Below are 25,083 nucleotides of genomic sequence, written 5' to 3'. Positions count from 1 at the left end.
CCAGACCCACTCCGCAGCGGCTCTTGTTCCAGGAAAGGCTGCGAATGTCTGGCACCACCTGACCAGAGGCCTGAGCCTCCTGAGATCCGGGCGTTCCAACAGGTGCTGGATTCTCATTCTCCGTGTGCCGGGTCTGGGCCTCCTGTGAGCTTCTGCTCATCCCCTCTCTCCTGTGGAGCCCCAGGTCTCTGAGCAGCAGCGTGTTGCTGCTGTGAGTCCCGATGCTCACACTGCTGCTGGTCATCCTGGTCCTCACCTGAGTACAAATGTCACCTCTGAGGTGCAGATCAGATGTACAATCCTCCAAAGTTGTCAAAGTAACGAGCTGAGCTCCTTGTCTCTGACATCGGGAGCAAATGGGGGTCCTGAGCCCACACTTACCGGCAGCATACCCAACGGCAAAATATTCCCAGACACATCCTCCTAATTGGCCACCTCCTCATTCTCTGTCCCACCCAGGGCAGCAGCCAGACCCTCGGACCCAATCAGAGGGCAGCCTCAACAGCCTCACCATGGAGCCACCCGCAGAGACACACAGGCACGTGTAAAGTATTATGAGGGTTGAATCCGTTAGTCCTATCAGGACAAGGGGAAACCCCTCTGGGGGAACCCTTTCTGCCCCAGGTAAGGCCTTTCCTGCCCACGGCTCCATCGTTGGACTTGGATGGTCCTGGAAACCCAGCCAAGTCTCTCAGCGCAAGTGAACAAATTCTCTCAGACAACCAGGCAAGGAAACAGCTGAGCGGCATCAGGAACCGAGTGATTAGCACATTGAGATTGGCAACCCGCCTCTCCCCAGGGCTTTGTTCACACTCAGCCTGATGCACTGGACTTTAATGCAGAAGCTTTGATGCAGCTTCAGTGTAAATTTCCTCAGTGTTCATTTCTGCGATGTTAAACCAACCCCCAAAGCTGATCCCAAGCTCACAAATTTGCAAGTTAAAACTCAGCCAAATCCTCCACCAAGGATCTAACCAGTGAGCCATAAAAAGCTTAGTTATAATTTTGTTCCTGAGGTCCTTGTGGTTCAGTAGGTATTTCAGGAGCTAATTGCAACTGGGCAACCTGGAGGTGCCTTAACAGACCTTAGGACTGGTGTAGGTCGTTCAAAGGTGTCACTAAGCAAATGGGGATATACAACCTGCCTGACAACTTGTGAATGTGGAACTGAGCCACAGACTATGCAACATCTCCTGCAATGCCTATCGCTAGAGGAACCCTGCACTGTTGCAGATCTTGCCGAATTCAACAACAAGGCGCAAAAATGTGTCCAGTTCTGGCTGGGCCATGTATAGACTGTCCGTGGACACGATAAGAAGAAGTGGGTAGTGTCCCTGCTTCTGACCAGAAGTTGCAGGTTCAAGTCCCACTCCAGGACTTGATGACCAACAAAGGTGTGTTCAGTAGCTGTGGTAAAACACAAACTGGGCATGTGGGAGAGATGTTTCCTCTCCCATTAAGAACTTGCTCATCAGTTGCAAGGCAGCTCTTGGTGTTGCTGTGCGTGTCTGGCCCATTCCTCAATCCTGGGCATTGGCCATCGCCTGAGCCATCGTCTGCTTTATCTGGGGGTCAAAAATAGACTGTGTTCACTGGGTCATCATGTACAAGCCTCTGGATAAAGGGGGGGAAAAAAATGCCCAACATTGCCCTCATCCTGATGGCCACCTTTTGTGTGTGTCTGCATCAAGCTGTGCGTGGGTCCTCAGTACGCAGACACCAAGTGTCCCTGGTGTCGCGAAGGATGGGTCTGGCCATGTTGCCACCGAACACTCCAAGTAGTTGGACCATGTTGCACCAACTTTCTCTCGTGGAAAAGTTTATGCAGAAAAACATCTTCGACTCTGTTATGTTCCTTCTGTTGGGATGTTTTGCTCAGTGAACACGGTTGCACTCCTATCTAATGGTGAGTGAGTTGGTAAACAATATACTGCAGATGCAGAGACCAATGTAAGATGAAGCACGTACTGTGCATTTACACAAGTAACAGATGTGCTTCTCAAACCAGACCCTATTCTAAACATTGTAGCCTATGCTACACAGCAATTGGGTAATACAGTCATATGGTCAATCTGCTCCCATTCTCTTAAAGGTGTATTGCACCTCAGATTAACACATCCCTCCCCCTTTACCCGAAAGTACAATTTACAATCTTTACAAAATATCAGCTATTTACATCAATAAACTATTTACAAATTCAGTCTCCCTGGAGGTTTCTTCAAACATGCCGTAGTTCTACAACTTCAGATGGTTTATCTGAGGCTTCCCTCTCAGGATTTATCTGCCCACTGCGCTCCCCAAGTAGGAACCTGTAAGTTTGTCTCTTCGACTCTCTCAGGCTCAACGGATCCTACAGGTACTTCCAAACCAAGCGGAGTTCCTTCCACGTGCGGTGTAGACTCCAACGGGAATGCTTGCACCCTCTTTCGGGCCCAATCACATGCACTCCTTCTGCCCCTCCCCTCCAAACTCAACAACACCAAGGTCAACTGAGAGGCAGGTTCCCAAAATCAGAATGTTGGGCAAGGCTAAACTCAACACGATATGATCAACTTCCCGTTGTGTAAAAAAAAAATTTCCGGGCCTTGTTAGTAATTCTGCTTTCTCTCCCTTTGTGTCTTCTGTTAATGGGTTATCTTCTTGGCAGCGCTGACTTTAATCTTGGCTTTCTTTTCAACTTCCCTATTGGCCAAACTAGCCTCAGGTATGAGCTCAACTTGAGCGAACTCAGTGGGTGAATCTTCCAGCATTTCCTCATCTGTCAGCTCCTTAGAAAACTCAGGGGTCTCTATTTTTAAAACTTCTTGGCTTTCACACAGCTGATTCTTCAGCCCTTCCATTTCTTTTTTTTATATTTGTGAGTTGTTTCCTGGGGAATTAAGTATTGTTGTGTTTTCTCGGCTAATGTGTTATTAATCTCAGCCAGAGATATGCTGAGTTCATTCTGTCCTTCCTCATTCCTTTTTAGTTGTGCAAATTGGGGTCTGAGGGAATCTGGCAATTTGTGAAAGTCATTCAGCAGGCTTTCTTTACTTTTTGGAGGTTACTGACTTTGACTCGGACTCTGTCCTGAAGCGTCACCGCTACCAATTCCTTTTGTTGATTCTTGACATGCTCCTTTTTCCAAACAGCAACATTTCCTGCTTCTGATTGAGATCTCAGTAATCTCTCAAGATTAATCTCTCTTAACCAGTTCCTTCCAAGGAGACTCGGTCCTCTATCTGCTATCACTATTAGGGGTAGATTAACAGACTGATTTCCACACTGTACTGGAACCTCTTAGTCATATGTCTTCACCAGGATACGTCTTTAATTTGGCATCTGAATTTTCCAGATTTAATGAGTAGTCTCCTCCATTCAGATATCTGAACATATGTTTCCTACAACTGTCATTGATGCATCTGTATCCACCTCCATTCATAGGGGTTTCTCGTTGACTTTCAATGTCACATAGATGGGCTCTGTTTTACCCATTTTAAGTTGTTTAGTGAGTAAATATCTGACCCTGTTTCTTCTGGTTCCTCTATTATGAGGATTTCACGATTTCTAACTCTTTGTTTAAAGTTTTGTCTTCATCTGTCTTTACAACATTGCATAATGTATCCATTACAATGGCAGAAGAAACACTCGATTCTTTTAAATTGTCGCTCGTTTGCAGGCTGTCTGGTCCCATTTCTGCTAATGTTAATGTGGATTTTATCTGTTAAACCATTGCTTTTTGCTGGTCTGTTAATTGTGGCTGTTTCCTGCCTTTTCACGGGGTCCTGCACTTCCGCGCCATTTCTAACCGGTGCCTCCCTCCCGACACGAAGGACAGCCCCATTTTGTGCTCCTTTGGTTGTTTCTGAATCCCCGACTGTGCCCTCCATCGCGAGCACCAACTCCAGCACCTTGCTGAAGTCCAAATTCATTTCTGACAACAACCTTTTTTGAATGGCGTCTTTGTTAATCCCACATATTAATTGGTCTCTTAACAAGTCATTAATCGATGTCCTGAACTCACAGTGCTCTGTCAGTTGTTTTAAGGCTGCTACATAGCAAGCGACTGTCTCTCCATGGGCACAACACCTCGAATTAAATTTAAAACGCTGCGTTGTTACTGAGGGTTTCGGCTGAAAGTGGTTTTTCACAAGATTTACCAACTCATCAAAGTTCCTGGAATCTGGGGCGGTGGGTGCCATTACACTACAAGTTAGGCCGTATGTTTTACTGCCACACGTCAGTAAGAGATTCGCTCGCCTCTTCTCCTCCCCCAATATGCTGTTTGCCAAAAAGAAGAACGCGAGGCATTCAATATAACGTGACCAGTCATCGGTGGTCTAATCAAATGGTCCGATATGGCCAAACTGTGGCATACAGGAGGGAGATAACTTCAACGACTATGATGAAGGCTGTACTTACAATCGCCTCGCAAGGTACAACTGATTTACTTCTATTGAATTTCTGTGGTTTTCTTTGGTGTCGTCGACTGGCCCTGCTTTTTCTTGTCGCCAGTTGTTATGTTCCTTCTGTTGGGACGCTTTGCTCAGTGAACACAGTTTCACTCCTATCTAAAGGTGAGTGAGTTGGTAAACAAGACACTAGAGACACAGAGACTAATGTAAGATGAAGCACATGCTGTTTATTAACATGAGTAACAGATCACTAACACAATGTGAGCTTCTCAAACCAGACCCTATTCTAAACTGCTGATTAACGTTGTAGCCCATGCTACACAGCAACGGGGTAATACAGTCATGTGGTCAATCTGCTCACATTCTCTTAAAGGTGTATTTCATCTCAGATTACCACAGATCACAAATCTATCAAGTAGTGGTCCACACATAATGTCCTTGAGGCCCTATGAAAAAAGGAGATGGTAGATCCTGTTGGATGGTTCCCTGAGCAGACTGTTAAAGTCATTTGGCAGAATGTCTCATCACCAGAACTCTTAAACAAGCACAAAGGCGTAGCTTAGTGAGAAAGGCCCTCCCCATCAGACCCATCTAACATACCCAGAGTCTCACCCCCTCCACATGTCTGCCCTTGAGGTGGCTGTGGTGGGGAAGAGACTGTCACCCACCTCCTTCTGGAGTGTGCCTTTGCAAAGCAGATCGGTAGAGATGCAATGGTTTTTGTCGAGGTTCATCCCGAGCAGCTCCATGATGCAGGTCTAAGTGTTCAACAGGCTGTTCCCTAGGGAGGTACACCGCGACAAACATCAACTGCAGTTGGAGGATCATCGACTCGATGAAAGCCACTCTTTGGTCTGCCCGAAACTTGTTGGTCTTCCAGCGCAAAGAGTTGTCCTTGGCTGAGAGTTGCAGACTGGCAGATTCCAAAGTCCAGGCTGAGGGACACACTATGAACATATGAAATAGGAGAAATAGGCCATTTGGCCCCTCGAGCCTGCTGCGCCATTCATTAAGATCATAGCTGATCTGTTTGTGTTTTGAATTCTACATTCTCAACTACCCTCAGTAACCTTTGATTCCTTTGTCTAACAAGAATCAATCTACCTCTGCCTTAAAAATATTCAAACTCTCTGCCTCCACCACCTTCTGAGGCAGAGAGTTCCAAAGTCACACACAATCCTCAGAAAAAAATTCTCCTCATCTTGGTCCTAAAAGGGGAATCCCTGGACTCACCCACAAGATGAAACATCATTTCTATGTCCACCTTGTCAATACCATTCAGGATCTTATATATTCAATCAAGTCACCTCCCACTCTTCTAAACTCCAGTGGAAACAAGCCCAATCTGTTCAACCTTTCCTCATCAGACAACCCACTCATTCCAGGTATCAATCTAGTAAACTTCCTCTGAACCACCTCCAATGCATTTATACCCTTCCTTAAATAAGGAGACCAAAACTGCACATAGTATTCAAGGTGTGGTCTAACTAATGTCCTGTATAACTGATGCATAACATCTTTAATTTTATGTTCAATTCTTCTCATAATAAAGGATAGTATTCCATTAGCCTCCTTAATTACTTGCTGTACCTGCATACTAACTTTTTGTGATTCATGCACTAGAACACCTAGATCCCTCTATACCTCAGAATTCTGCAGCTGTTCTCCATTTAAGTAATACTCTGCTTTTTTGTTATTCCTGCTAAAGTAAACAACTTCACATTTTCCCACATTAAACTCCATCTGCCATATTTTTGCCCACTCACTCAACTTATCTATATCTGTCTGCCAACTCCTTATGTCCTTGTCACAACATACTTTCCTACCTATCTTTGTGTCATCTGCAAATTTAGCCACCATGTCTTCACTCCTCTCATCTAAATCATTGCTGTAAATTGTAAAAAGTTGAGGCCCCAGTACAGACCCCCTGTGAGACTCCACTCATCATATCCTGCCAATCAGAAAAAGGCCCATTTATGCATACTCTCTGTTTTTTGCCAGCCAACCAATCTTCTAACTATATTAATGCGTTACCTCCTACACCATGAGCTTTTATTTGCCACAATAATCTTTGATATGACACCTTATCAAATGCCTTCTCAAACTCCAAGTACAGCACGTCTACAGGCTCCCCTTTATCCACAGCACATGTTACTCCTTCAAAGAACTCCAATGAATTGGTTGAACATGATTTTCCTTTCACAAAACCATGCTGACTCTTCCTGATTACCTTGAGTTTCTCTAAGTGCCCAGCTATAAGCTCCTTAATGAGTGATTCTAACACCTCCCCCATGACAGACGTCAAGCTTTCTGGCCTACAGTTTCCTGTTTTCTGCCTCCCTCCCTTCTTGAATATATTATATTTGTTATATTTGCTACTTTCCAGTCTGATGGAACTTTCCAGAATCTCAGGAATTTTGGAAAATTAACGCCACCTCATTAGCCATCTCTTTTAAGACCCTAGGATGGAGTCCATCGGGACCCGGATACTTGCCAGCCCGCAGCTCCATCAATTTGCTCAGTACCGTTTCCCTAGTGATTTCAATTTCACCAAGCTCTCCTCTTCCTTCCGCCTCCTGATTTACAACTGTTACTGGAATGTATTTTTGTATCCTCTATAGTGAAGGCAGAGCAAAACATTTGTTCATTTCATCTACCATTTCCTTATTATCTACCATTAACTCCCCATTATCACTCTCTAGAGGACCAACACTCACTTTACTTACTCTTTTCCTTTTTAAATACCTGTAGAAACTCTTGCTATCCATTTTTACATTTCTAGCTAGCTTCCTGTCATACTCTAATTTCTTTCTCCTGATCAGCCTTTTAGTCATTCTCTGTCGTTCTTTATATTCTGACCAATCATCAGACCTGCCACTCATCTTTGCGCAGTTATATGCTTTTTCCTTAAGTTTGATGCTTTCCTCAACTTCTTTAGTTAACCATGGATGGTGGGTCCTTCCTTTAGAATTTTTCTTTATATTAGGAACATACTTAGTCTGAGGATTCTGAAATATCCCCTTAAATGTCTGCACTGCTTCTCTATTGATCTATCCCCTAGTCTAGTATCCCAGTTCACCTCAGCTAGCTCAGCTTTCATGCCCACATAGTTGCCCTTATTTAAGTTTAAAATACTAGTTTTAGACCCACTTTTCTCCCTTTCAAACTGGATGTAAAATTTAATCATATTATGGTCACTGCTACCTTGGGGTGTCCTCACTCTGAGGTCATTAATTAATCCTGTCACATTACATAATACCAAGTCCAATATAACCTGCTCTCTGGTTGGTTCCAGAAACGACCTTGAAAGCATTCTATGAACTCCTCATCCAGGCTACCACTGTGAGTCTGATTTTTCCAGTTTATATGTAGATTAAAATCATCTATGATTATTGCTGTCCCTATATCACAAGCACACAATATTTCTTCTCATATACTTTGACCTAAGTTGTGGCTACTGTTAGGGGGCCTGTAGACCACTCCCACTGGTGATTTCTTTAGTGACTATGGTGTCTGATATTACAGCTAGGAGCAACATGGTGGTTTCCTGAACTGAATTTAATGCTGTTGGTACACTTGCTGACTTACAAAGCACTATTCTAGCTGAATTTGCTGGACTCTGTTCGGAACTGTTTTCCTCTGTTGGTACTCTACCACCCTCTGTCACCTCTTTCAGTCAAAGGCTGCGAGATGGTGAACAATCAGCTCCGGACTCGAGTGACAGAACCACAGCTCTGGAGACCTGCTTCACCCAGCTGGAAGCCCAAAATACTAAATTGTTGACCAAGGTGGACGGCCTGGAGAATCGCAGCCAAAAACAAAATTTAAGGATTCTCTTGGTGCCCGAGGGTACGGAGCGGGGAAACCCTACAACCTTTACAGAGGCACTTCTTTCTGGCAAGAAGAGTTTCAATTCACCGCCGGTAGCAGATCCAGCTCATCATTCTTTGGCATCGCAGCCACAGCACAGTGAGTGCCCAAGGCGGTTAATACTTAGACTGCGTCACTGTAGAGCGAAGGAGCAAATTATGCGTCTGTCTAGAGAAAAAGATCAACTATACTTTCGTGGAAGCAAGACAATCACCTACCCTGACCTCAGCATGGATCTAGCCTGGCGTACTGGAGAATATAAATTTGTTAAAGCCCAGCTTTATGAAGCCAGACATAAATATAGCTTTCCCCACCCTGCTTGCCTATGTGTAACTAAAGGAGTGAATAAGATTTTCAACATCTCACAAGAAGCTTCAGCCTTTCTCAAGGTCATTATTGTACCTTCTCTTAATAATTCACATCGTGACTTGACCCAGGACAAAACGGTACTCAGTGCTTCATTAGGAAACTATGTGTGATGGTTCTGTTACACAGTAAGTTTTGTTGGCTATACCAATCTCTTTGTATCTTATGTCCAAACTGCACTAATCCCAGGAAGCTTTCCATAAACCCTGTGGATATTTATTTTATACCTTTTACCATATGTGCAGCTGAGTTCTTTGAGAATTGAATTTCTCTTTATATTCTCCCTCTCTTGTTGGGTACTATGTTTCAAAACTATTGCTTCGGACAGATTCCGCACCTTGTTTAGCACATGCTGAGCTTTACAATACTTTTGGTTAGTTTTTAACATTCTTTAGTTGGATGAGCTCTGATTCAAAAATATTTAATCCTTTATTTGCAATATGCTTTGATACGTTTTTATTATCGTAATGTCCAATAATATTGAGGCCTCACAGAGTGCTTGTCCAATCCATTTTATCACCTGGAATGTGAAAGGTCTAAATCACCCAGTTAAAAAAAATAAAGTTCTCTCCCATTTACATCATTTGAAGGTGGGCAACCTGCAGGAAACTCACTTATATACATCTGGCCACTCTCAAATGTGGAAGCATTGGGCTGGGCAGATGTTTCAGTCTAATTATCAGAGTAAAGCAAGAGGTGCGGCAATTTTAACCCATAAAGACATTCCCTTTGTCCACTCTCAGGTTATAGCTGACCCTAATGGCCGCTATGTTATTGTACAAGGCAGACTTTTTAACTGTCCATTGATCCTAGCTAATGTATCTGCACCCAGCTGGGATGGTCACTGTTTCAGTTCAGATTTCTTATAGTCTTTATTGCCCCCTAAATCACCGATAGATATTATGTTAGAATTAAATCCTTTTGTTAGGAGGTTCAATTCTAAATTGTATTCTCTAATGTTTTCACTACACTGCCCATCACCTTCTACATTAAAAACTCTTTGGGAGCAAGGTTTTGACTCAGACTTATCAGAAGATAACTGGAAGCCTATTCTCTCTCGCGTGCATTCCTCATCTGTATGTGCAAGTCATGGTTGCTGCAATTTAAAATCTTACATCATATCCATCTACCCAAGGAGAAATGATCTAAGATTTATCCAAATTTTGATCCAACCCGTGATAAATGTCATACTGCCCCAGCCTCTCTAATTCACATATACAATATGTGTCCTAAATTGGCTTCGTTTTGGACAAATGTTTTTAGATCTCTCTCACATATTTTCATTAGTGACATTAAACCTTCTCCTATGACAGCTCTCTTTGGAGTGGAACCAAATGACATCCCTCTTACAAAAATTCAGACTGATGCTCTCACATTTTCAATGTTATTGCCTAGACGTTTTGTTCTATTAAATTGGAAACAGTCTCCCTCGCCTTATTTTACTAATTGGATACGTGATCTTAGGCAGAATCTTAAACTTGAGAAAATGAAGTACACTATAAGAGATTCCACTGATGGGTTTTATGCAGCTTGGCAACCTTTCTTAGATTACTTTGTGGAGCTACAGCTTTCTATTTTCGTATAACTGACCCTAATTAGATTGTATGTATTATATCAGATGAAACTCTATCTGACCTATGATTGTCGTCGTTTTTTTTTATTATTTGTTTTTTGAGGGCTTGGGGAGGGCATTTTACTCTCCTTTTTCTTCCTCTTTCTCCTACGTTTCTTTTCCTTTCTTTCTCTTTCTCTTCCCATTATAAGTCTATTGAATTATTGCTGCACTGTAAGCTTTTTGTTTTGGATATGGTTACTTATCATGACTGTTGTTGAATTTTTTTAAAAAACAAAGAATGAATTAAAACGAAGTAAAAAGAAGAAAGAGCATTCACAATGTGGGCAAACAGGGTGAATATCAACCTCTAAATCCTTCCAACATACACCACTGGCAGGCGGTAAGAGCAGGAGAGACTCCTGGTTCAACATGTGATGGAAGGAAAATTGGCGCCTCTACCATCACTATTCATTACCACAGGAACTCAGACTCCTCGGAGGGCCAGGTGGCCCTGTTGGCTGGATGGATCAGATTGGCAGCAGTGGCACAGGGTTTGACTCCTGTTCTGGTTGGTGTGGGTTTGGGACTTGCCTCCTTGTCGTGCCTGTTGTGGAAGTTGTGGTGATGTGAATCAGACCTGCCAATGGACAGAGAAATGAAAAAGAAGATATATTCCTTTCTGCTCTGCAAAACCCTGTTAACTTTATCCCCAGGACCATCTTTGGACCTTTGTAACCTCAGGAGAAAGAAATTACAGTTCACAATATGGGGTCAGTGGGAGGGAACTTTATCCTCATGGGGGCAGCAGGCAGCCTCGAGGGTATTATGAATGTCTATCTAACTTATACTGTTAGACCCCACAGGTCCTGTTCCCCGTCATGATCCAGAAGGCCTTTGGCTCCCAACATAACAGAGTGATCTCTTCACCATTTGTCAAATCGCCCACTCTGGCCCCCAAACCCCTACCACCAGGTTGTGCAATGCAAGCAGGCAGGATGAGCAGATTAGATTAAAGAGAATTATGTATAATTGAAGTGAAAATAGCAGCGTGAGAATGTCCTGTTTCCTACACTGTTTCAAGGATCTCCCAGTTCCCTTCCACTCTCTTACTTCTTCATATCATAAGCCTTTGTCACTCATGCTGCAACCTGATCCGCCCATTTACTGATGATTTCACTCCACATTCATCTTTTTTTTAATGCTCTTAACTCATTAACCTCCTCCACCCCTAAAATGTGTCACAGCCACAGTTCCTTCGTTTTTCTCAACATCAAACCCATCACTCTTACATTTTGATGGTTCACCTTCAATCATTCTTTACCCATTGATCTGTTGGGCCTTGTGTTCAAAAGCCTCCATGGCCTCACCCTTTCCTATCTCAGTAACCTCCCCCAACCCCACATTAGACTCAGTTTTGAAGAGCATCGAGGATGGATGACCTGAGGCATTTTGGTAAGCAGAATTCTTCAAGCAGAACAACAACTTATTTATTTATGTATTTATATAGTTTTTGTCTTTATTTTTTCATGGGGTATGGGCATCACTGGCAAGGCCAGCATTTGTTGCCCATCCCTTACTGCCCCTGAACTGAGTGATTTGCTAGCTCATTTCAGCTGACAGTCAACCTCATTGCTATGGATCTGGAGTCACATGTTAGCCTGGCTGGGTAAGGATGGCAGTATTAGTGAACCAAATGGGTTTTTACGACAATCAAATGATAGTTGTCAAGGTCACCATTACTGAGACTAGTTTTATATTCCAGATTTTTATTGATTGAATTTAAATACCACCAACTGCCCCAGTGGGATTTGAACCAACGTTCCCAGAGCGTTAGCCTGGGCCCCTGGATTACAGTCAGGTGATGTTACCACTACTCCACCATCCCACCCTTTATATAGCACCTTTAACATAGTGAAACATTCCAAGGCACTTCACAGGAACATTAGCAAACAAAATTTGACATTGAGCCACATAAGGAGATATTAGGATGGGTGACCCAAAGCTTGGTCAAAGAGGTAGATTTTAAGGGCCATCTTAAAGGAGGAAAGAGAGGTTGGGAGGCAGAGAGATGCAGGGAGGGAATTTCAGAACTTGGAGTCCAGGCAACTGAAGGCACCAATGGTGTGATGATTAAAATTCTGGGATGGACAAATTGGAGGAGGGCAGACATCTCACTATCTTTTCTGACCTCTCATAAGATCCTCACATCTTCCTCCATTTCCAAAACAAATTCCAAAAACCTTTAGTTTCTGCTTAACAACTCTTAACTTTCCAAAATGCAGCAAGACCTGGACAATATCCAGGCTTGGGCTGACAAGTGGCAAGTAATATTCGCACCACACAAGTGCCAGGCAATGACCATCTCCAACAAGAGAGAATCTAACCATTGCCCATTGACATTCAATGGCATTACCATCACTGAATCCCCCACTATCAACATCCTGGGAGTTACCATTGACAGAAACTGAACTGGACTAGCCATATAAATACTGTGGCTCCAAGAGCAGGTCAGAAGCTGGGAATCCTGCAGTGAGTAACTCACCTCCTGACTCCCCAAAGCCTGTCTCCCATCTACAAGGCACAAGCCAGGAGTATGATGGAATACTCTCCACTTGCCTGGATGAGTGTAGCTCCCACAACACTCAAGAAGCTCAATGCCATCCAGGACAAAGCAGCCAGCTTGATTGTCACCCCATCCGCAAACATTCACTCCCTCCACCACCAATGCACAGTAGCATCAGTGTGTACCATCTACAAGATGCACTGCAGTAACTCACCAAGGCTCCTTTGACAGCACCTTCCAAACCCACGACCACTACCATCTAGAACTGGGGTTGGGGGGAGGTACAGACAGTGGGCCAGATCTGGCCAGTTGCTCAGTTTCATCCAGCCCACAGCAAAACTCCTAAAAATTAAAATTAGCTCAGATGTTTTGTGTAGGGCCTGAATATAATACTAGATCTTTCTATTGCCTAAATGACTTTTGTTTTTTTTATGTCAGACACTATTTTTAGTGAGATCTTTACAAACTCATCATGACAACATGGCTGCTCATTTGTCTCTGTAACTGACCACGATGGTGCATGAAAACAATGAAGTCCCGGGTGAACTTTAGAACAGTGCTAGACTTTTGGGTTGGGAAACTTGCCATCTAATTTAAACAAAAGAACAACATCAGGAATGCTGAGAAACATGATCCTTGACTGTGGTTGCTGTTCTGTGAGCAGAGCTCAAATCAGCAGATTAAAAATTGGCAATGTATGTTTGATGTATTAAAGCTCCACCTACACTGTTGGTTTTTATGTGTATGTGGCTTGCTGCTGATTTTATCCAATGTGTGAATCGCTCGTGATAAGGAAAAGATTCCCCACCCCTCATGTGGAAGGACAAGGGCAGCAGACACATGGGAACACCACCACCTGGAAGTTCCCCTCCAAGCCACTCACCATCCTGACTTGGAAAAATATCAGCCTTTCCTTCACTGTCACTGGGTCTCCCTCCCTAACAGCACTGTGGGTGTACCTACACCACATGGGCTGCAGCGGTTCAAGAAGGCAGCTCACCACCACCTTCTCAAGGGCAATTAGGAATAAGCAATGCTGGCCCAGCCAGCGAAACCCACATCCCATGAATGAAGACCAAAACTCCAAGTTTGACCAATTGAGTTCTCCTCCTAAATCTAAGGAGGGCCCTTGCAAAATCTCTCCCACATTCCTCAACACAGTAGAATTTCCTCATCATTTCCATTATAACTTTGATGAGAGCTCAATGGAAACCCAATTAGCATGTGTAAATGGGGTGTCTGTTGAAGGTACAGCAAAGAATCCCAAAAGCATTAAAGAAATTCACATCACGCTCCCTCAACATCAAACAATGTTCCAGTAGATTCATGGCCACCGTTGCTGAGATGAGCTTTATATTCCAGATTTAGTGTTAACCAAATTTAGATTCTGCAGTGACCATGGTGGGATTTGGATTCATGTCTTTGGATCACTGATCCAAATATAATATAACCATTGTGCCAATGTTCCTTAATTTCACTCAATCTACATGTCAACCTTTCATTTTCTCTCTCTATTTGATCGCTCAACATATAATAGACTTTTGGCTAAAATAAAGCTCATGGAATATGATAAATTAATGACCTGGGGCAGAGTTTAGCCCTTGTTGTGCGGGCTCGGTGTGGGCGGGCAGGGGTGGTCAGAAGCCGGCTGCTGCCCGCAATCGAGGCCGGAAGGTGATGGCGGGATAATTAAGGCCCAGCCAGCGTGTAACGTGAGTGGCGGCACTCAGGGCTGCCTGGGCGGGCAGGGGGAGGAGGACAAGCAGAACGAGCACGCACTTCACACATGTGCGCACGAGTGAACACTTGATAACCTCCGTGATTTTGGAAACGTCATCCCGCCTGTGGATGAGGTTTCCTAAAAAAGTGTAAAGGCCGCTTGGCCTTTTCGCCTGCCCTGCCAACCGTAAGGTTTGATGGGCAGCGAAAAATTTCTTTGAATTACCTTGTTAATGGCCTTAACAAGCTTTTTAATTGTTGACAAGTGCGCTGCCGACTCTGGTGTGCGCCCGCTGACCGAAATATCGCGCGACTGCACGTTGGCATCGGAACACTCGCCTGACGCCAAAGTGTGCCATTTTACGCTCGAGCGGGTTGGGATGCGCCTGCCCACTGAGGTAAAAATGTTGCCCCTGGTTAGGAGATTAATTGGGCAAAGCATTGGGGTAATGGGTATGTACTTGAATTGGCAGGAGGTGATTAATGGACAAAGATCTGTGATGGGGCCTCAACTCTTCATTATATTTATTTATGTCAAAGATAACATGTAGCAAGCTCTCTAACCAAGTTGGCCAGTGACGCACAGATTGGTGATACAGTAAGTAATAGAATGGGAGCATAAAATTACAAAGAGATATTGATAGAGTGGGTGAGATGGATTTTAGTGTTAGTCTGTGCGAGGTCATACATTACAGAGTAAAAAAGCGTTCGTGTATTGTTTAAATGGTGAAAAGCCAGAATAAAATTGAGGTCCAAAGAGATTTAAGAACCCCATGCGCACAGGTCACTAAATGTAATGGTCCGGTAACGACAAAATCAAAAAATGTTAATGGAATGTTAGCCTTTATAACTAGGGAGCTAGAATATAAAGGGGAGGAAGTTTTGCCTCAGCCACGCAAAGTCTTGGTTGGACCACATCAGTAGCATTGTGTAAAGTTCTGGGTATCACATCTTAGAAAGGACGTATTTGTCTCAGAAGGGGAGGTATGCAGAGTCCCTAGAAAGTTACCAAGGGTTAAATTATACAGCAACAACTTATAGTTAGCACCTTTAACATCATAAAGCACCCCAAGGAGCTTCACAGGAACGTTATAAAACAATATATGACACTGAGCCATGTACAGAGATATTAGGTCAGAAAGCCTAAAACTTGGTCAAAAAGGTAGGTTTTAAGCAACATCTTATAGGAGGAGAGAGAAGTCAGGAGGCAAAGAGATTTAGGGAGGGAATTCCAGGATTTAGGGCTTAGGCAACTGAAGACACAGCAGCAATGGTGGAGCGATTAAAATCAGGAATGCTCAAGAGGCCAGAATGAAATGAGCGCAGAGATCTTGGTAGGATGTGGGGCTGGGGAAATGTCATAACTAGGCTTGTACTCCCTGAAATATAGAACATTACATGGTCATTTCATTGAGATTTTAAGGTGTTTGAAAGGAATTAACAGAGAAAAACTTTTTTCACCAGGATCTAGACCAGGGGACATAAAGTTAAATCAGAGCCAGGTCATTCAGGAGAGAAGTTAGAAAAAATTTACAAAGGCTGGTAGAACTGTGGAACTCTCTCCCTCAAAAACCCATCGATGCTCTGTCAATTAATTTTAAATCTTAGTTTGGTAGATATTTGCTGGTCAAGTGTATAAAAGGATATGGCATCAATGTAGTTGGATGGTTAGGATACAGATCAGACATGGGCTCATTGAATGATGGAACAGGCTCAAGGGGCTGAATGGGCTCCTCCTGTTCCTATTTTCCAAATATTACTGAGTCTTCCTCTCAACATTTCTGTGTTATTCCTCCTGAACTCCCAATACACCATTCTACACTCTTCCCCCCCGAATCTTCACTATGTTGGAATCAAGATTAATCTATTACTGCAGCTAGGCTAGAGAAGCATGGATTGTAATTTCACATACCACCTATAATACCATCTTTATTTAATCAACAAACTTTTATATGTGACCTCCTATTCCATTATCTAAGTCGTTAATGACTACAGTGAATAGCTGAGGCCCCAACGCTGAGATTTGTGGATCACCATTGGTCACACCCTGTCAATTACAGGGTCTTTTTTTATTAATTCACAGGATGTAGTGTTACTGAGAAGACAAACATTTACTGTCCATCCCTAATTGCTCTCAAGAAGTTGATAGAGAAACACGTTCATGAACCACTGCAGGCCTTAAGTCCAAGTTATGCCAAATGTGCATCTGTAGTATAAGGGTATGTGGCACAGCAAAGGTTAAGGTGGAACTGGGAAACCGTACTGCCCACAGTCTGATGTAAAGAAATACATGGCCTGAGACTAGAGAGTTGTGGACTGGTCAGAGACCTGTGTAGAAGCAAGCATGGAGTTAGCCCATAGCTTGGGCTATACCCTGTATATATGTACATAGTTATGTGTTATCAATAACTGATTAATGTTCGACCACAGAAGACTCAGAACCTCTTCGTGACACCTACTGAACATACAACATACAACAGCGTTGAACTTTGGTTAGATCACATTCGAAGTGCTGTGTCTTATTCTGGTCTGCACGTTATTAAAAAACATTATAGAGGTACTGGAGAAGGCGCAAAAAAGGGATTACAACATTGATGTCAGAGTGCAAGGACGGTTTTAAATATTCTAATTACAGGAAAGACCTGGGGCTCTTTTTCTAGAAAAGAGAAGATGGACGGTTAACCTAATCTATCAGGTTACAAAAAAAATCAACAGGAAAAACATAGAGAAAATATTTTCCCTTGTGGTGAGTCCAAAGCTATGGGCCATTGATATAAAATAGTCAGTGAGGAAACGCCTCTTTACCCCGGCATTGGTGAATATGTGGAACTCGCTAGCACAGGGAAGGTTGGGGCCCATAGCTTAGATGCATTTAAGGGGAAGCTGGATAAACACATGAGGGAGAAGTGAATAGAAGACAATGCTGACAGGGTGTGTTGAAGTAGGTTAAGAGGAAGCTCATATAGAGCATAAACACTGCCATGGACCAGTCGAGCAGAACAGCCTGTTTCTGTGCTGCACATTTGATTTTAGAAAGTTGTCAGTTCAATTATTTCCACTGAGGTGTTTACAATCTCAGGGTTAACTTCACAGAATAAGCTTTCCACATTCACTGGTTGGCACAGAATGTCTTAATATTACAGGAATAATTGGATTGGTGTGTGGTAAGTCTTTAATACTGTTACGCAATATTGAGCAAATATGCATATTATTGGCAGCTCTAAAAGGGTTACAAAACATTGCTTCTCATTTCCTTCTTTATTTCTATTCTCTTGTGTATTTTCTGCTGCACGTTTTAATTTTGTGTTATTTTTACCTTTATTCTCAACCTCACTCATCATTTAATATCATGTCTTCCCCATTGTAGGCTCTTCAAGTGAGGCAGAGCGGGTACCAGGGATTCCTGCCCCCCCTGCCCCTCGCCAGGGTCAGTGTGAAATGTGCAACTGGCAAACCCGCTTGTGACAACCTGCTCTACTCAGCGTTGATGCCCAGTCAACCCTCCTCTTTAATAGAAAGCTGATATCACTGAAGGTATTCAGCGTTCTCCCAGGTAAAAAGAAAGTGATCTGCATTTATATAGCGCCTTTCGGGATATCAGGATGTCTCAGAGCGATTTACAGCCAACGAAGTGCTTTTTGAACTACGGTCACTGTCGTAATGAAGGAAATTTGCGGCACAGCAAGATCCCACATCTGCAGTGTGATAATGATTACGTGGTCTGTTTCAGTGCTAACACAAGCAAAATACTGCAAGTGCTGGAAATCTGAAATAAAAACAGAAAACGCTGGAAAAGCTCAGCAGGTCTGACAGCGTCGGCGGAGAGAGAAAGTGAGTTAACATTTTGATTCCAGTACAACTCTTCCATTCTGAAGCAGAGTCAAACGGACCCAAAACGTTAACTCTGTTTCCCTCCCCACAGATGCTGCCAGACCTGCTGAGTTTTTCCGGCACTTTCTGCTTTTATATCTATTTTTGTGATGTCGATTGAAGGATAAATACTGGCCAGGACACGGAGGAGAACTCCCCCTGCTCCTCTTCCAATCCAAACCGATAGGATCTTTTACGTCCGCTTGAAAGGGCAGGCACGAGATGAGTGAGCCTTCTCTGAACTACTTCTAACCCAATCGTGGACGGAATTTTACCCCTGCCGAAGTCAATGGACTTTTGAAAGCTCGCTGCATTTTACAGCCCTGCCCCCACCACAACAGGGCCATAACTGACCTGTTAAGACCAAGTTGCATGGGGAAGAGACCACTTGTTTGTTTTATTCAGGCGCTCCAGCAGCAGGCCCTTTTTCAAGCGTCACCATTCCCTTCACCGCTGTTAATTTTAAAAATTCTTCCGTGGGAGGTGGGCGTCTCTGGCCAGGCCAGTGTTTACATCGCCCATCCCCAATTTCCCTTGAGAAGGTGGCCTTGAATGGACAATATAAATTCTGGCCTGGCCAGCGACACCCTGTCTGGGGCATCTAGAACATGGGGGCACAGTCTCACAATAAGGGATCAACCCATTTACTGAGATGAGGAGGAATTTCTTCACTCAGGGCATTGTGAATCTTTGGAATTCTCCACCCAGCGGGTTGTGGATGCTCCAACGCTGAATACATTTAAGGCGGGGATAGACAGATTTTTGATCTCTCAGGGAATGGTCGTCTTATTTGGGGAGATGTGGCATTAACGGGGAGGGATGGTGTTAAGGGGTGAGATGGTGTTAATGTGGAGGGATGGTGTTAATGGGGAGGGATGGTGTTAATGTGGAGGGATGGTGTTAATGGGGAGGGATGGTGCTAATGGAGAGGGAATGTGTTAATGTGGATGGATGGTGTTAATGGGGAGGGATGGTGTTAATGGAGAGGGAAGGTGTTAATGGGGAGGGATGGTGTTAATGGAGAGGGAAGGTGTTAATGGGGAGGGAAAGTGTTAATGGGGGGGAGGTGTTAATGGGTGAGATGGTATTAATGGAGAGGGAAGGTGTTAATGGGCAGGGAAGGTGTAAATGGAGAGGGAAGGTGTTAATGGGCAGGGAAGGTGTAAATGGAGAGGGAAGGTGTTAATGGGCAGGGAAGGTGTAAATTGGGAGGGAAGGTGTTAATGTTGCAGACTCCATTATCTTGTTCCTCGATTCTGTTAACACTATCAGTTAAAATTGACCCCATCATCTCAGTCTCGCTCCAACACATTTCTCTGTCTCCCATCCCTTTCTCTCAATTTACCTTCACTTCTATCGTTTCGCTTTTTCCCTCACCCCTCCCTGCGTCTGGCCCTCTTTAATTTCCACTCTGTCTCTCTCTCTCTCTCTCTCTCTCCTACTGTCTGGTTGTCAGTCACTACACGTGCTGCTGTGAGATTAACACCAGAACCTCTCAGCTGCTGTGCCCAGATTTATCCTGTTCCTTTACCAAAACGTCAGAGAACTGATCGGACAAACGGTGCAGAATTCTAAATAAGTTATACAGAAGCAGGGTAAAATTAAACAATTTTTACCTTTTCAAAGTACAGATTTTCACGGAAGAAGTTGACAGGGGCTCCTCTCACTGACTAGTCACGCCGATAAAGACAAGCTTCTCAACGTGTGACACAGGACGAGGCAGGCTGCAGTTGGATAGGAAACTCTGTGTCAGTACTCGACCTTACCACACCAAACACTTATGAAACAGTTACTCACAGCACTTCTTTAAAACCTGCGCAAAGCATTGTCAGAAACTCTGAGTGACGTTTCACAGACTAATGTCAAGAGGCCTTCAGTTCAGTCATAAGGACCCAAGGTTGTGTGTGACATTTGTACAGAGTCTGCATGATCACTGTGCCTGTGGACCACCATTCTTTAGGTATGAGCATTTGACGGTAAATGTCAATAGATCAGAACGAGAGGTGATCTCATTGAAACATATATGACTCTGAAGGGGTTTGACAGAGTAAATGCTGAGCGGTTCTTACCACTGGCTGGGGAACCTAAAACACAGTCTCAGAATCAGGGAATGATCACTCAGGACTGAGATGAGGAGGAATTTCTTCACTCAGGGAGATGCAAATCTTTGGAATTCTCTCCCCAGAGGGTTGTGGATGCTCCATCGTCGAATACGTTTAAAGATGGATGGACAGATTTCTGATCTGTCAGGGAGTTAAGGATATGAGTAGTGGACAGACAAGTGGAGTTGATCCGTGATGGGATTGAATGGTGGAGCAGGCTTGAGGGGATGAATGGTCTTTACCTGCTCCTATTTCTTATAATCTTATGAGATTGCTGCCTTATTGGATAGTGATCAGGATCAAACCAGGATCCCAAAGGCAGTTACAACATCCTATCATCAGCCAACTAGTGTACCGGGTCCAATTCTGAGCACCACACTTTAGAAGGATCTAGAGGCTTTGGAGAGTGTGCTGAATAGTTTTACTAGAACAGGACTGCAGCATAGACTGGAGAAGCTGGGATTGTTCTCCTGAGAGCAGAGAAAGCTAAGGGGAGATTTGATAGAGGTGTTTAAAATCATGTAGGTAGGGTGAATAAGGAGAAACTGTTTGCACTGGCTGGAGGATCAATAATTGAATTTAAGGTGATTGGCAAAAGAACCAGATCAAGGCAACATGAGGAAAAGCTGTTCTGACATTGAGTGGTCAGGGTTTGGAACTCACTGTTGATTGTCTGATGGAAACAAATTCAATAATATCCTTCAAAAGGAAATTGAATGAATACCTGATTGAAAACAGTTGCAGGGCTATGGGGAAAGAGTAGGGGAGGGGGTCTAACTGGATTGTTCATCAAAAGAAACTAGCACACATTAGATGGGCCAAATGAGCTCCATCTGCACGATACTATTTTATGATTCTATGATTCAAACTCTGCAAAGACAATGGGAAGGGGTGTTGGGGTGGGGGTTGGTGGGGAAGGGAAAATGACCCAATAGTCTTCCTGTTTTATCACATAAAACAAGTCATAGAATGATACAGCACAAAAGGATGCTATTCTGCCCATTGTACCTGTGACTGGTCCTTGGTAAAGTTATCCAATTTAATCCCACCCCCCCCCCCCCCCTATCACCATCATCCTGGAATTTTTCCCTGTAAAAGTATTATCCAACTTTCCTTTCAAAGTTACTATTGAATCCGCTTCCACTGTCTTTTCAGGCAGCGCCTTCTAGATCACAACCGCTCACAGTGGAAAATAATTCCCCTCATGTTGCCTGTGGTTTGTTGAGCAGCCTCTTGCTCTGCGTCTTTGAGTGAACTGATAAGGTGATTACAAACCAGGTCCACACCCAGTCAGAACCGGGTCCAAGAGAGTCAATTTTCATTTCACAGAGATAAGAGTATAACAACTTGCATTTATATAACACCTTCAACACAGTTAGTCATCCCAAAACATTCTACAGGAACATCATCAAATATGATGTGTCCAAAATAAAAACAAAATACTGCAGATATGAAATAAAAACAGAAAGTGCCGGAAAAACTCAGCAGGTCTGGCAGCATCTGTGGAAGGGAAACAGAGTTAATGTTTCACGTCCAATATGACTCTTCTTCTGAAGTGTCTACTTAGGTCCAGGTGGTAGCACTCTGACTGCCCAATCCATAGGTTGGGGTTAGATATAGCTTATTATAAAAGTAGGTTTTATCTTTCTTAGCACACCAGGTGACGCATTTACCCAGCTTGACACCATCCAGGAAAAAGTGCCCCACTTGATCAGTAACCTGTTCCCACTGTGAACATTCACTCCCTCCACCACCGACGCGCTGTAGCAGCAGTGTGTGTACCATCTACAAGATGCACTGCAGCAACTCACCAAGGCTCCTTCGACAGCATCTTCCAAATTTGTGACCTCTACCATCTAGAAGTACAAGGGCAGCAGATACATGGAAACACCGCCACCTGCAAATTCCCCTCCAAGCCACACACCATCCTGACTTGGAAATATATTGCTGTTCCTTCACTGTCACAGGGTCAAAATCCTGGAGCTCCTTTCCTAACAGCAGTGTGGGTGTTCCTTTTTCTCAGGCAGTCCCTCAGGTTTGAGGATGACTTGCTTCCACTCCAGTTCAATGGGTTCTGAGATGGATGATAAATCCAATGCACAGTCTGTAGACTCTGCCACGTGTGGGGAGGTAGAACGTAGATGCTTTAGCTAGGTGGGTTGTTTGGAGGTTTATGCACTTTCTCCAATGTCTGAACTTCAACTCTGCACACTCCTGACGAAGTCTGTCAATGTGTTCGGCACCTTCCCTTTCCGAATGAGCCTTCTCCATTTTTGGTCAGTCACAAGCCAGGGACTCCCATGAGTCAGTGGGGATGTTTGGCCTCAAGATCAAACTGGTTTTGAGTGATTAATGTCTCGATTCTGGGCGGGCCGGCTTGGGGGAGGATGCTGCTGTTGAACCACCTTCCTTGCCGCCAGACTTGGAGGATCTGGCAAAGTCTGGTGATATCTCCCCGGTGCTTTGAAGCGATTCTGGAGGCTGTCCAAGTTTCTGAAGCTTAAAGGAGCCTGGGACTGCTGACCTTAACCTCTCCATGGACTGCAGCGGTTCAAGGAGGCAGCTCATCACCACCTTCTCATGGGCAATTAGGGATGGGCAATAAATGCTGGCCTGGCCCCTCATCTTGAACTAAACAAAACCTCAGCCAATGGGGGAGCTCGGATTGTTTTCGAGTTGGCAATCCCAGACTGATAACTTGTGGTAAACTAACATTGTTTTCGTAATCCCACAACTTCTAGTCACAGCCACTGATCAGAAATGGTGGGGGCTTGGACATTAGAGACCAGTTCATCATAGTTTCTTCCTAACAAGGTGACTTCAAATTCTGCTGAAACTCCACTATCCTCCCCACAAAAGAAGGTAACTGTTGACTTACTAACCACATTGAGCTAGATAAAATCATTTTAGCTTACACTAATTGAGATTTTGAAAGAGAAGGTTTCCATTTCTGCAGCGTGTACCATTTCCTTTGGAAATATCTCACAGTCCTTCATGCAAATAGGTAAGTTGGTAACCATGGGGGCCATTTGGAGACATCACCATCAGAACAGCAATGGCACGGGTGGCCAGTTAATCTGATGGTGTTGGTTGGGGACTAACCTTCCCAGCACATTGGAAAAACTTCTCCCATCCTCCTGCTCACCTTTGAATACCAACACCACCTGAACAGTCAAGCGGACCTTTGTTTTAATGGGGAAGGTTGGGCATTAATTCTACAAGGTATCATCCAAAGATGGCACTTCTGACAATGCAGCACCCTATCAGTATTGCACAGCTTCCAAAGTGTAGTTAGTCACTGTTGCAATGGAGGTGGTATGGTTGGTGGGGGGATTGGAACACAGCTGCTAAGCTGTGCAAAGTTCCACAGACAACATCTTGCATTTATGTAGCATCTTTAACATGGCAAGGTGTCCCAAGGCGCTTTAGAGGAGCATAAAATGAGATATGAGGACTGGTGACTGAAAGCTTGGGTTAAAGACGTTGGTTTTAAGAAGTGTCTTAAAGGAGGAGGAAGAGCCAGAGAGGTGCCGAGCTTTGGGGTGGGAATTCCAGAGTTCAGGGCCTAGATAGCTGTGTTAACAGCCACTAATAGTGGGCAATTAAAATAAGGGAATGCTTGAGAGGCCGGAATTAGAGTATTTTCTTGGCCGGAGAGGGTTATGGGAATGGAATTAATGCTTTGAATGGCATTGGTTTTGGAATAAATATTGGGTCAGGACACTGGGGGGAGATCAATCCTGATCCTCAAAATAGTCCAGTGAGATTTTTAGGTCCACCTGAGAGGTCAGACAGGTCCTCGGTTTAATATCTCAACTAAAAGATGGCAGAGCCACCAGCCTGGATTACATGGTCAGGTTTCGTGTTGGGAGCCTGAACACATGACTAACCTGAGTGGCTGCCACTGTGGTTCACAGGAGATGCATTGCTCCAAATCCACTCCTGATCTAAAGTTTCGACATATAGTCCCCAATCACTGACATCGCCAAAGGGATACTGGAGAGGAGCAACTGTGGATTAGTGTGATTGTGTGTGACCTTTGTACTATGTCTGCATGGTCGCTGGCAAGTATACTACTTCTGTATACCACCTTTCTTTAGCTATGAGCATTCAACGGTAAATGTCAACATTCTCTAATCAGAATGAGAGGTAATTACATTGAAACATACAAGATTCTGAAGGGGTTTGACAGGGTCGACGCTGAGAGGTTGTTTCCCCCTGGCTGGGGAACCTAAAACACAGTCGCAGGATAAGAGGCTGGTCGTTTAGGACTGAGAGGAGGGGAAATTCCTTCACTCAGAGGGCTGTGAATCTTTGGAATTCTCTACCCCAGGGAATTATAGACGCTCCATTGTTGAATACATTCAAGACTAGATGGACAGATTTTTAATCTCTCAGGGAAATCAAGGGCTATGATAAATGGGTGGGAAAGTGAAGAGTTGAGGGGGAAAATCAGCCACAATCGTACAGAATGGCTGAAGAGGCTTGAGGGACTAAACGGTCCACTCCTGCTCCTATTTCTCATATACTTTTGTCCTTAATTGTCCCTGAAAGCGAGAATTATCATAAACGCTTCCTTCACTCACACACACACTCTAGCACAGACATTCCAGGAAATTATGGGGCAATAACTTAAGTCTCCCA

At 43.9% G+C, this 25,083-nt stretch overlaps 1 protein-coding gene across 4 annotated transcripts in view; it reads right to left on the bottom strand.

The window, feature by feature from the left end:
- The window catches only part of LOC144692891 (putative G-protein coupled receptor 132), a 105,696-nt gene that overhangs the window by 13,065 nt on the left and 67,548 nt on the right, over positions 1-25,083 (bottom strand). For all 4 annotated transcript variants that reach the window (XM_078561990.1, XM_078561988.1, XM_078561989.1 and 1 more), the window contains exon 2: positions 19,954-20,061. The gene's annotated coding sequence lies outside the window, so the exon portion shown is untranslated. The remainder of the gene's footprint in view (positions 1-19,953; positions 20,062-25,083) is intronic.

Source organism: Cetorhinus maximus, chromosome 18, assembly GCF_964194155.1.
Source record: "Cetorhinus maximus chromosome 18, sCetMax3.hap1.1, whole genome shotgun sequence".
In the NCBI taxonomy this organism is placed as follows: domain Eukaryota; kingdom Metazoa; phylum Chordata; class Chondrichthyes; order Lamniformes; family Cetorhinidae; genus Cetorhinus; species Cetorhinus maximus.
The sequence above is the reverse complement of the archived record's forward strand: the minus strand, read 5'-3'. Positions and strand labels throughout refer to the sequence as shown.